Below are 12,735 nucleotides of genomic sequence, written 5' to 3'. Positions count from 1 at the left end.
TGCATCAAAGTTCTTTATTTAAAATGTACGTTTTTTCTCCTTAAACTTCCCTTCTAAAATTGGGGTATGTGTTATAGGCCTGTGCGTGTTATTCACCAATAAATACGGTAGTTTTTGTTTTTGTGCACAAATACATATAGAAATTATAAGATATAAAAGAAAGATATCGCACTTCCCCAAAACTAATTAAAAAGAAGAAAGAAAAGAGAAAAAAAAACACACACACACAACAAACAAGCTCAATAATTTACTTTTATTTTGCCATAAGAAACAAAATGATGTACATTCATTTACTAGCTTAAAAAAAAAATTCTACAGGATACATGGTGCTACATTTAGCAAAACACTTAGCAATTGGGTTTTAAGGGCCCTGCTCATAGGAGCTTACAAAAAATTGTCTAAACCTTAGAGTGGACACAGCTTTGCTTTCAGTGTATAGCGGGTAACATTTCATACTACAACTCACCCACCAGCCCACATCATTTTTATCTGCAGGATTTTAGAAATATACATAATAGTCATTATTCTTAAAAGCATTCCAACATAATATTAAAAAAGGCATATATTTAAAATATAACACCCACCACCAGTCCACAATCCACACACATACATAGGTGACCATGTTCTGCTGGAAGCTGCATTTCTGTGTACATGATTAAGCAATGTGATCAAATAGAAGAAGCTTAGCACATGCTCCCAAACCACGTGTGCATGGTCAGACAGGAACAATACTCACACATCATTGACAGCATGGCCACATAAATCCACTTTTGATGGGAAAAATGCACAAGAATTTCAGCAAACAAACAGCCCTAGTTGGGCTTTTGTCAATATGCACAATATCATTCCTTCTCCCCCACAAATCACAGCAAAAACCTGGCCAACTCAGGCCAAATGAACCCCCCTACTGCACCCCCTTAAATAAGATAGCTAGTATTGTTAGCACACTAACACACGCCCAATAGAAGTACATGCCCACCAGTTTCTTTCAATCTGTCTTTTCATGTATGTCTAAAGTGATTGTGCCTGATGAACACATAATACTATTCGCAAATTTGTTAGCCCTTGGCTATGTGCATCAAATCTACAGGCCAAAGATCAAAGTCCATTTGCATGCGCATAAACAAAACAACAGTTTTCTAAGCATATGTACCCGTGCAGTGTAAACTCTACAATTTTAAATGCCCATGTCCCTGGGCACGATTAGTGCTAACACACATTAACATTAGTCGCTGGCTGCAATGAGCTTTCAATCTAAAGTCCAAAACTAACTTTCTTACATTAGAGATTATTTTGCCAGGAGACAAATAAAATACCAGCATGTCTTTGGATTGTGGCAAGAAACCAACACAAGGAGAACATATAAACTTCAACACAAGCATTAGGATATTGGGGAAATGAACCAGCAACCCCAGTGCTGCTAGACGGAATTGCTACCTATTTAGCCAGCGGGCAGCCTCACACATGTTGTCTGCATCTCTGTGGTGTGAACCAGTCCTAAGACCATAGCCATGCTCAGTGTCACAAGCAATATACAATATATTGTCTGGAGTATTGGGACGCCTGCCTTTATACGCACATGAACTGTAATGGCATCCCAGTCTTAGTCCGTAGGGTTCAAAATTCATTTTGCCCACCCTTTGCAGCTATAACAGCTTCAACTCTTCTGGGAATGCTGTCTACAAGGTTTAGGAGTGTGTCTATGGGAATGTTTGACCATTCTTCCATAAGTGCATATGTGAAGTCAGGCACTGATGTTGGACGAGAAGGCTTGGCTTACAGTCTCCACTCTAATTCATCCCCAAGGTGTTTTGTTGTGTTGAGGTCAGGACTCTGTGCAGGCCAGTCGAGTTCCTCCCCCCCAAACTCACTCACCCATGTCTTTATGGACCTTGCTTTGTGCACTGGTCCAAATCATTTGGTGGAGAGGGTATTATGATGTGGGGCTGTTTTTCAGGGGTTGGGCTTGGCCTCTTAGTTCCAGTGAAGGGAACTCTAAGGCATCAGTATACCAAGACATTTTGGACAATTTCATGCTCCCAACTTTGTTTGGACAGTTTGGGGATGGCCCCTTCATGTTCCAACATGACTGCACACCACTAAGGTACTAAGGAAATCCCGGACTGCTGCACTCTGAAAACGATCATCTTTATTCAAAAATGGTTAAAATCCAACAGAAATCATCAGATACGGTAGAAGAATAGTGGTAGCTAATGCGTTTTACATACAGAGATGCTTACTCATAGCTAAAGGGTAAGTGAATGTAGTTACAGCTAAATAGAGCAAAAGGGTAAAAAGCCACCAATAAGAAACTGGTGAAGCAATCAATTAAATCAATGAACAATCATTAGTTAAAAGGACACACTTGCGGAACATCCCATAGACCAAAAATTCCAATAGTGAAACCACCTATAGAAAAAACATATGTATATTAACACTACCTGAATATATATACATATATGTTCACATTAAGCACAAACATGAGTATATGTTCACCCAAAATATGAACATAGCATTCTAGAAACAATCCAACAGTAGTAACACATATAAAAAATGTTTTAAGGCTCATGAAGAGAACACCTGCAGCCAGTAAACCATAAGCAATGACACTTTCTGCACCGGCACTGCCGAAAATAGTTAATATGGATAATACAATGTAAAAGCAGCCAAATAAAACCTAATAGGGCATGATAAACTATGCAGTAGAAGAATATTCAAAGTATAAGCATGCCAAAACAAAACCCATTGGATAGCATTGAATCACATTATATCAGATAGGAGAACATAAATATAAAGAACCCATACAGCGGTATGAAAATGGTATGGGATACAAACTTACCCAATAGATTTGAAAGGCATTAGATTACATTGAATTAAGTAAAATAACAGAGCGACCATGTCGGCAATGTGAGTGCAGTATAATCACAAATAATGGTTGTCTGAAGATGTTTACACATGTTCCCAATCTTAAATAAATCAGTAACAACGTATAGAATTATAGAAATGTTTGGAAATACAAATCAAAAGCTTATATATAAATTTTCAAGGGGTGTTATTCCTCTTCTTCTCTCGAAGGATCAAAGATAGGAATCAAAACTGCAGATAGTTCCGGGAAAGGGGATTATAAATTATAAGCATAAATGTAGATATAGGTGTGAGTGAACAGAGTCTCACTCTTCTTGATGAAAAAACGGAAATCACAGGTTGTGTGTGTCACATCTGTGAAATATCCTTTACCGATATCATAATTTCAAAGGCTGCTATAACCTTATGTAGAGTCTCTCTCCGCTTGCAGAAAAACAGAAACCATAAGTCATGTGTCTCACATCCGTTCTAAAGTTCCAGAACCCATATGTATTATGTGCTGTCAAAATGTATGTTGGTCCCAGGATGTCTAGTGTTTGAAGCAAAACCAACGTTAAAATGAAGGATGTTATCGGTATCATGTGTCTAAAGTAATATACTATCCCCAGAGATGAAAGACGAAAGACAACTCCTCTCTTAGTTGACAAGAGGTTGCTACAACAGGAAAGAAAATAAATACAATGTTGCTCTCAAAGAGAAGAAGATAAATACATCCCCTTAGCAACATGACGCCACCTTGAGAGAGAAAAAGATAAATACAGTCCTATACTAGTATAGTCTCGCATCCCAAGAGAGGGAAAGAGAGAGAGATTAGTATATTTTTATGGGGACATGATGCTACCTTGAGGGAGAAGAAAAAAAAGGGGGGGATCAATATGATCCTGTGCTAGTGATAGCCTTGCCTTCCAAAAGAAAGAAAGGTCAGTGTGTTTCCATAGGAGCATGATGCTATTTTAAGAAAGAAAAAAATCCTTTATTGATATTATAGTTTTAACGGCTGCTATAACCCCATGTGGAGTCTCCCTCTGCTTGCTGAAAAACTGAGACCATAAGTTGTATGTCCCACATCCGTTATAACCTTCCAAAACCCATATGCAATATGTGCCATCAAAATGTATATTACTCCCTGTCTATCATAATTTCAACAGTTGCTGTAACCTCATATGGAGTCTCTCTCCGCTTGCTGAAAAATGGAAACCATAGGTTGTGTGTCTCACTTCCGTTCTAACCTTTCAAAGAAAAAGATCAAAACTTTTTTATATATATGTGCCAGCGTGGTATTACCATGAAAAAGAGAATACCATAATGTATTTATATAACTACTTTCTAGTAGCAAAAGGTAGAAAAAGTACCGCTACCATAACTCAATGCTATAAATAGTACCTGGGTTAAAATATGTAAATTTCAACCAAAGTAGAAGTGGAGCATTATGGATATTACTGGTAGAAATGGAACACATCCCATTCGAAATTGAGGTCGAACGAGAGCCTAGTGTTCAAAATGAAGATCCACCGGACCTCACGTTTACATAATAACTTAAATTTATCACCACCTCTTGGTGGTTTCAAAATTTTGTCAATGGCCTGGATAACTAAACTGGAGGTGTCCTTACTATGAAAATCATTCCAGTGTCGAGCGACACTTGTGTTGTGGTTTTTCTCCATGTCGTAGAGGTGATCATATAATCGGTCCTTTAATCTACGGATAGTTCTTCCCACATACTGTATAGGGCATGAGGTACAGGTGATGGCATAGATTATATAGCGGGTGTTGCAATTGGCAAATTACAGAATTTTATGAGATTTACCCGTGGATAAAGACACAATTGTATCTCCACCTTTAATGAATGGACAATAGGTACAATTGTGTCCTCCACATTTAAAAATACCCTTGAACAATAACCAATTATTTGTACTTGTTTTACTTGAGAAGAGGCTGGGTGACAACAGGTTTCCCAAAGATGGAGCCTTTCTTGACACAGTGCGTATCCCCCCAGCTAGTATTTCTGAATAGATGGGATCGTGTGACAGGACAGGAAGATATTTCCTAACTATTTTGCGTATTTTTTCATATTCTAAACTGTATAGAGTGGAGAAAGTAGGACTACCATAGGTCCTACTTCTTCCGGAACCTGCTGTATTTTTCCTTACGGATTTTTCTTTGAGTAGTTTTTCTCTTGAAGTCCCAGATGCTATGGACAAACACCTATTGACCATCGACTCAGAGTATCTCCTCTCTTTAAACCTAGAAGCCATTTTGATGGCCTCTGAGTTGAAATCAGACTCTCTACTACAGAGTCTTTTAAGCCTTAAAAACTGACCGACCGGGATACTCCGGATGGTATGGCCTGGATGGCTATAATCCGCCCTTAAAATAGTGTTTCCTGCACTGGGCTTTCTAAATAAATTAGAAATAATTTTGTTGCCTAATTTGGTGAGCGTAACATCTAGTTTGTCAATGGTGTGAGGATTAAGTTGTCCAGTAAATTTTAAGTTTAGGTCATTGTCGTTTAGATAGTTTAGCCATGACTCTAATTTGATATGAGGGTTAGAAACAATAAATAATAAATCATCAATAAATCTGCAAAAGAAAATAGTGTCTTTTCGATGGGGACTATCAACTCCAAAAATGCGGAGCCTTTCCCACCACCCCATGTAGAGGTTAGCCAGGGATGGTGAGAACTTAGCTCCCATAGAGGCTCCATATTTCTGGATATAGTACTCCCCGTCGAACATAAAAAAATTATGAGTTAGAAGATAAAATTGTCCTGATCTGTCCAAGAAAAAGGCAACCGCTTTAAGACCTAAATTATGTGGTATAGACGAATACAAGCTGGACACATCACACAATATCCAGCAAAAATTCTCCTCCCAGACCACCTCTTCCAGCATAGACAGTAACTGTTTAGTGTCTCGTACAAAACCTGGCAAATTGCTGACTAGCGGCTGTAATTGTTGATCGACCCATTTGCTTAAGCGTTCATTAAGGGAATTGATACCTGCCACAATTGGGCGGCCAGTCAGTGGTGTAAGTCCCTTGTGGAGTTTGGGGAGGTGATGACTGCACACCAGTGCACAAAGCAAGGTCCATAAAGACATGGATGAGCGAGTTTGGGGTGGAGGAACTTGACCGGCCTGACCCCAACCCGATAGAACACCTTTTGGCTGAATTAGAGCAGAGACTGCAAGCCAGGCCTTCTCATCCAACACCAGTGCCTGGCCTCACAAATGCACTTCTGGAAGAATGGTCAAGCATTCCCATAGACACTAAACCTTGTGGACAGCCTTTCTAGCCTTCCCGGAAGCTGTTCTAGCTGCAAAGGGTGGGCCAAATCAATTTTTAACCCTACGGATTAAGACTGGGCTGCCATTAAAGTTCATATGTGTGAAGAGGCAGGTGTCCCAATACTTTTGGCTAGATAGTGTATCTGACATGATTTACAATGGTGGTGGAACCCTTCTACATATAAATACTACATTTAGACATAGTTTTAGGACCTGAGTCAGGAGTTATGTTTAACATCATAGGGAGATGAGACAACATCCCTTCATGAAGTAGCATGTTTGGGTTTCGAACCAGACACCCAGGGATGCTAAGCAGAAGTTCTAACCTCTAAGCCACAGAGCTGCCAAATGTGAAAGCCTCCTACACATAAATACACATAAATACTGCATTTCTTTGGACATACAGGTGATGGAATTACATTACTCAAGAGTTATTCTTCTTGTTTTATTCTGTGATATTTGGTGGTTCTTTGTGGGTGAGTGTAGAATAGTGATAGTAACCTCAAATTTTTGGGAATTAGATTTTGATTTCTGATGTTGGTACACATATCACATTTTTTTGGGCTCAAATTATGATTATTTGGAAATAATAAAAAGCACAAAAAATTGTGACTTATTTTAAAATTGCATCAGCAGTGGTATTGTTTGTGGTTTGCAAAGACACCTGTGTCAGTTTGGGTAAAGATTGTTGCGAGATGGAGAGTAACAAGTGAAAGTGACAGAGAAAAATATATTTAACCAAAACATCAAAACATTCCACATTCTGAGTGTGGCTTGCATGCGCAAGAGATGGCAGCTTAAACCTGGAGCTCAGCCATCTGGACATCCACAGAAAATGGGCTAGATTTCAGCCCCATCGAGGCTTCACGGCAGAGCCCAACGGACCCTACAGACCTGATGTCCTGCAAAAGGAAAGACCAGAGGTGCCCACAGAAGCTCATGACCTTCTCCTTTCAGCCTACTCAGCAGGGAAGAAAACAAGATGGTGCCGCCGGAGTAGCAGTGCGACCACCATCAGATTACAAGGACCTCCTGGACAACAATCCAGGAGTAATAGAAGGGGGATTAAATTCACCTTCCCCCACCAACTCTCCTCTGCTCTCCCCAATCTCTCAGAGCCCAGCAAAAGCGCGGATGCGGATGGATCCTGCACACCAGGCCGAAGCCACAGTGAGTAACGATCTGCATAATGATCATCCAATATCCTCCCTGCAATCCTCCATAGTGGCTTTTCCTCCCTCAGGGCAGCCTGTACTTGACACTACATTGAAAGACATGCTCTTTTTGAAATCCTTTCTCATGACAAATCTATCTTCCCAGATACACAAGTTCATTACAGATACGAGGCATATGTGAGACAGAGTGCAGAACATGGAACATAAAATGGAGGAATGCTCTGATACAGTGAACGACCTGGTGGATGCTTATATGGTACAAACAAGATGATACTGTGTGGATAAAAGCAAATCTAGCGGACCTCAAGGACCGCTCTTGCTGCAATAACATAAAAATACGGGGCATGCCTGAGTCCATCCCTCCCGCAGAACTGCACAACTATGCTAGAACCATGTTCTCCATGCTGCTTCCTGAGATGTCCCCTATTGTGCTCACTATTGAGCGCATACACAGGTTCCTCAAACCACGCCATCTAGAAGAGGCTATCCCCAGAGATGTATTCCTGCAGATCCACTTCTACCAGGCCATGGAGCAAATCCTGTCCAGAGCACGGGCACTTACTGCACTGCCAGCGCCATATGCAGTTATACAACTATTTGCTGATCTCTCACAATTTACATTACAAATGAGAAGACAACTGAAAACGGTAACAAAAGCCCTCACCAACCATAAGCTAACCTACAAATGGAGTCACCCAGCCACTATCTTGGTCATGCACAACGGAGTACCTCACACTATATCTACAATCGAAGGGGGATGAAGCTCCTGCACTCATGGGGCATAATCCCGGAACTCCCACACAATATGTCTGAAGCCACAAGAAAACCCAACTCGTCTCAACAAGGAAACATCTGCGGGAACCACAAATCAAAATTCAAATGAGAGACCTTGCCCTTCACAAAATAAACTATAACACAAAGTCCAGCCCGGCTTTCCGCTCAACTAAGTACAGACTTTGAACTTTCCCCCAAGTTTAGTCAGCACCTCACTAAAGTTACATTTGCTGACTTGTTTGTTTATTGATTTTACTTTACTTTTCTATTTTATGTCTGTTGAACTTCACGTGCCATTCATCGTACAAAAGAGACCTTAACAGTGTAACATCTTCTCCGCCACATTCGGAAACCTCCAAGAGAAGTATCCCACTCGCGGAAAACAGCACCTTCCTGAGGAATCCTTGCAAGCCTCCTGCCAACCGTAAGCCAATCTATCCCAGTAAAGACGCCAACATACACCAACATGTCCTTTACTATACTTTCCCTGAATGCAAAAGGACTGAACCACCAGCTCATCCATGTGGAAAACACTCTATTGCTTAAAAGTGATGTGCTTTGCGTACAAGAAAAGCACTTCGCGCAGGACTTGTCCCCTCTTTGCCAATATAAACTGTTCCCCCATATTTTACAGTCTTGTTACACATGAAAACAAGAAATACGGTCTTTTTCCAACTTCAAAAGTGCATTAGTGATCCTGAAGGTTGCTCTGCACCATAAATAACACTCAGTTACACCTTGGTCTCCCTCTATGCACCAAATCAAAGCCAAATGTACTTCTTTAAAAGAATTCTAACAACAGCAAAAAACCTCCAACAGGGCCACCTGCTGATATGTGGAGACTTTAACTTGGTTCCAGATTACAAAATGGACTCAACAGCGGGTACTAAAAGACATGAATCACCACTGAACAATTTCATAAACTCCAACGATTTATGGAGGTGTTGTCACACGAGTAAACATGATTACACTTACCTATCACCATGCCATAACACCTACTCACGAATAGACCTATTCCTTTCTGACAAATGGTTGACAAATGGTTGCTTCAAAATGTGTCAGCCTCAGCGATTCACACTACTACCTGGTCAGATCACACCCCCATCAGTATCACCATAGCTGCCAAACCATCACAGCCTAACTCATACATGTGGAGAACTAACAATTTTCTTCTCCACACCTCTTCCTACTCAACATCCCTCAAACAGCACTTAGAAGCGTTCATTTCTATCAACTCCGAATCAGTATCTGACTTGGTGGTAGTGTGGAACGCCCACAAGGCCGTTATTAGAGGAGTATTTATCCAATTAGGGGCTAGGGCAAAGAAAAAGAGGACGCAACAGTTAGACCAACTAACAGCTGACATTGAATCTACTGAATTCCAAAACAAATCCAACCCTTCCACCCTACTCCAATCAAAAATCGTTTCACTACGCCACGAGTTATGATCACTACTCCTAGAATCATTCGAAAAAGTGTATACCAAAGTAAGAGCAAATACCTATAACACAGGTAATAAAGCAGGTAAATTGATGGCATTACAAATCAAGGGACACAGAATCAAATCCAAAATTCCATACCTATATCATCCCCATACAAATGAAAAACTACTCAAACCTAAGGAGACTGCCGACGCATTCAGTACATACTATAAAGACCTTTACAATATCAGGGAAAATAAAAACACATTTCAACCCTCCCAAGAGGAAATCTTAGATTTTCTTGCAGAAGTCAACCTCCCTTAAATTTTTGCCGACACAACTGTCTTCCCTCAATACCCCCTTCCCTATCTCCAAAATTGTACGAATAATTGATAACCTTCCAAACTCTAAATCCCCAGGCCCAGATGGGTTCACTGGGGAATATTACAAAAAGTTCCAACAACTCTTAGCCCCTATGCTCTTTAAAGTCTATAACTTTGCTGCATCTACCTCTTCATTGCCTTCAGAAATGTTAAATGCGCTAGTAGTAACCCTCCCTAAACCTGGAAAAGAACCAAACTCACCCAAGAACTTCTGACCCATATCTCTGCTCAACATAGACCTGAAGATATATGCAAAACTAATAGCCAACAGACTAATTGATATACTCCTGAACCTCATCCATAAATACCAATCAGGCTTCACAAAAGGCCGCCAAAGCATCAGACGCCACAAGAAGGATGATAGATATTATCCACTATATGGAAAATTCTGGTACCCCCTCTGTGCTACTATCTTTAGAAGCTGAAAAGGCGTTTGATAGGGTGCATTGGGGATATCTCTCCTCAGTACTAACCAAATTTGGGATCCAAGGTCAAATACACAATGCAAATATGGCCCTCTATTCCGCCCCTTCTGCTCAAGTGTACTCAGCAGACACCCTATAACTTCAATTCCAAATCTCTAATGGGACTAGTCGGGGTGCCCTCTCTCCCCCCTAATTTTCAACCTTATAATGGAACCACTAGCGCAGCACATCAGCACCAATAAAATGATAGCAGGTATTCCCATGGCAGATCAAGGACACAAAATCAGTTTATTCGCTGAAGATGTAATACTCATGATCACCGACCCTACTACCTTCCTCTCAGGAGTTCAGAAGCCTGGTTTAGCAAAATATCTTACAAATATCTTACAAATCCTATATTACAAAGTCAACGACACTAAATCCTATATCCTGAATGAATGAATGAAAGGCTTGTATAGCGCTGCAAATGCGAACTGAATCGCCTCAAGGCACTTAACCTTATCCTGAACTTAGATGCCACAACTAGCATGCTCTTACAACAACAATTCCCCTACACCTGGGCAGAAAAAAGTATAGGCATATGGAAAAATGCAGCGCATGTACAAATGAATATAGGTCTTTAAAATGGTGAAACAGTCAAGAAATAACTAATTGACCACAGGTGCCTTGAAACACAAACGTCCATAGATGGATGTAAATGTCCAACCGCACAGGAGGTATAAGTACTCCAAGGGGTGGTGATGGTCTGATGGTTGTCAGAAAACACCTGGCATCATACAGCGACTTTCCAACCGAGAAACCGGGTCCCAATGGGTCATTCAGAGAAAGTGCAAAAAAGCCTCTTACCAGATCCTGTGGATTCCCATGTCAGCGACAGGGAATTGCATGCGCAGTTTGTCACAAATGACGTGGAATGGGAGCTCAGGAATCGCCAATCTCTTGGATTGTGGTCTGTATGGATCTCGGCCGGCAACCGGATGGGTCCTCACAACGAACCGTCCTCACACCGAACCGTCCCAGCGTGCATCAGAAGTTTCACAAACGGTCCCCCGAAAGGAGCAGTTGGAGGGACTGGATCTCATGCGGTAAATGTGGAAACAAAAAGAATGTGCCTCCACATGGTGCAGATAAAAAAGGGTGTTTTTATTGACAAAAACGACCATACACAAATAAAAGCGTGATCACGGTGGATAAAAACAAATGGGCAACAAAGAGAGTGGTGTATGTACCCGACGCGTTTCGACCTAGGGGTCTTCAACAGGGGCATAGACCACTCACTCCAAGTTGCCAAATATATATAATAAAATTATTTAGAGAAGGACCAATCACAAGGGCTGAAAAACCAGGAGATTGGATTGGGTGAATACAATCACATGACTTGCTTGAATGTCTAGACATAAAGATCATACACAATTTCTATATAAATAAATGAATGACATTAAGGTGAAGCTCAGGAGACTGTATAAAGGTCTACAAGCAGAAAAATATATCACTCTATGATCTCTCTAACAAAAATAAAGCATTTAAAGATTAAATGAAAACAGCACTCCTCTGCTGACAGTCTGGCAGAATGTACCGCCCTGTCAGCCAGAGGAGCCAATCCTCAATAAGAAGACAAAAGGCGTTAAATAAAGCTGACCAATAGGCCGCTATGTATGAGCCGGCCTCTATCCCTGAACGCCCAGTCTGTGTAGGAAATGATGTCACGTCCGTGGGCGTGTCTGACGTCTCCCTCTCACATGACTCACTGGGCCAATCAGAGAGCAAACATCCCACTCAACTCTGCTGTACGTACAATCCGTACACCGCAGAGGGATGGGACTTAAATAAATACACCTAGCGTCCCGGCAATGCAATCCAGCAAGCAACGGACGCTGAATGAGACAAAACAGCATCTCTATGGTGTCTGTGTAAAAAAATGTGTTATGCAGCAGACCGGGACCCGATGACCCGGAAGTGTGCATAGAACTCCTGTGAACCGGAAGTGTATTGGAAGTGGGGACACATATAGTGAAATATAATGTGTTGGGAAATGACTAACTGAGGTGGAATCGCATAAATGTGTAAAAAAATATACTGGAGTGGCATGTGTGAATGTCTCTTAAGGTCCATGTGTGTTAGGTGGGACTGAAATAAAAAATTAAAAAATTAAAAATTAAAAAATTATGTGAACACAAAATCTCCAGAACGTACATTGTAAAATGTGTTAAAATGAATATATATGTGGAGGGAATGTGTGGATTTGTAAAGTGACCCAAATATCTGATAGTTATCCCTATGATCCCTTGACTGTAAAGAATCATCAGCATAGACCGAATGGGTCAATTTGGATTGGACCAATTTCAATTGGGTGAATAGATAACCCTCTAAGGTGCACCATATATAAACTGTGTACCAGCTTGTGAATA

Source organism: Aquarana catesbeiana, linkage group LG05 (genome assembly GCF_042186555.1).
Source record: "Aquarana catesbeiana isolate 2022-GZ linkage group LG05, ASM4218655v1, whole genome shotgun sequence".
Classification (NCBI taxonomy): Eukaryota; Metazoa; Chordata; class Amphibia; order Anura; family Ranidae; genus Aquarana; species Aquarana catesbeiana.
This window is presented reverse-complemented; position numbering follows the sequence as displayed.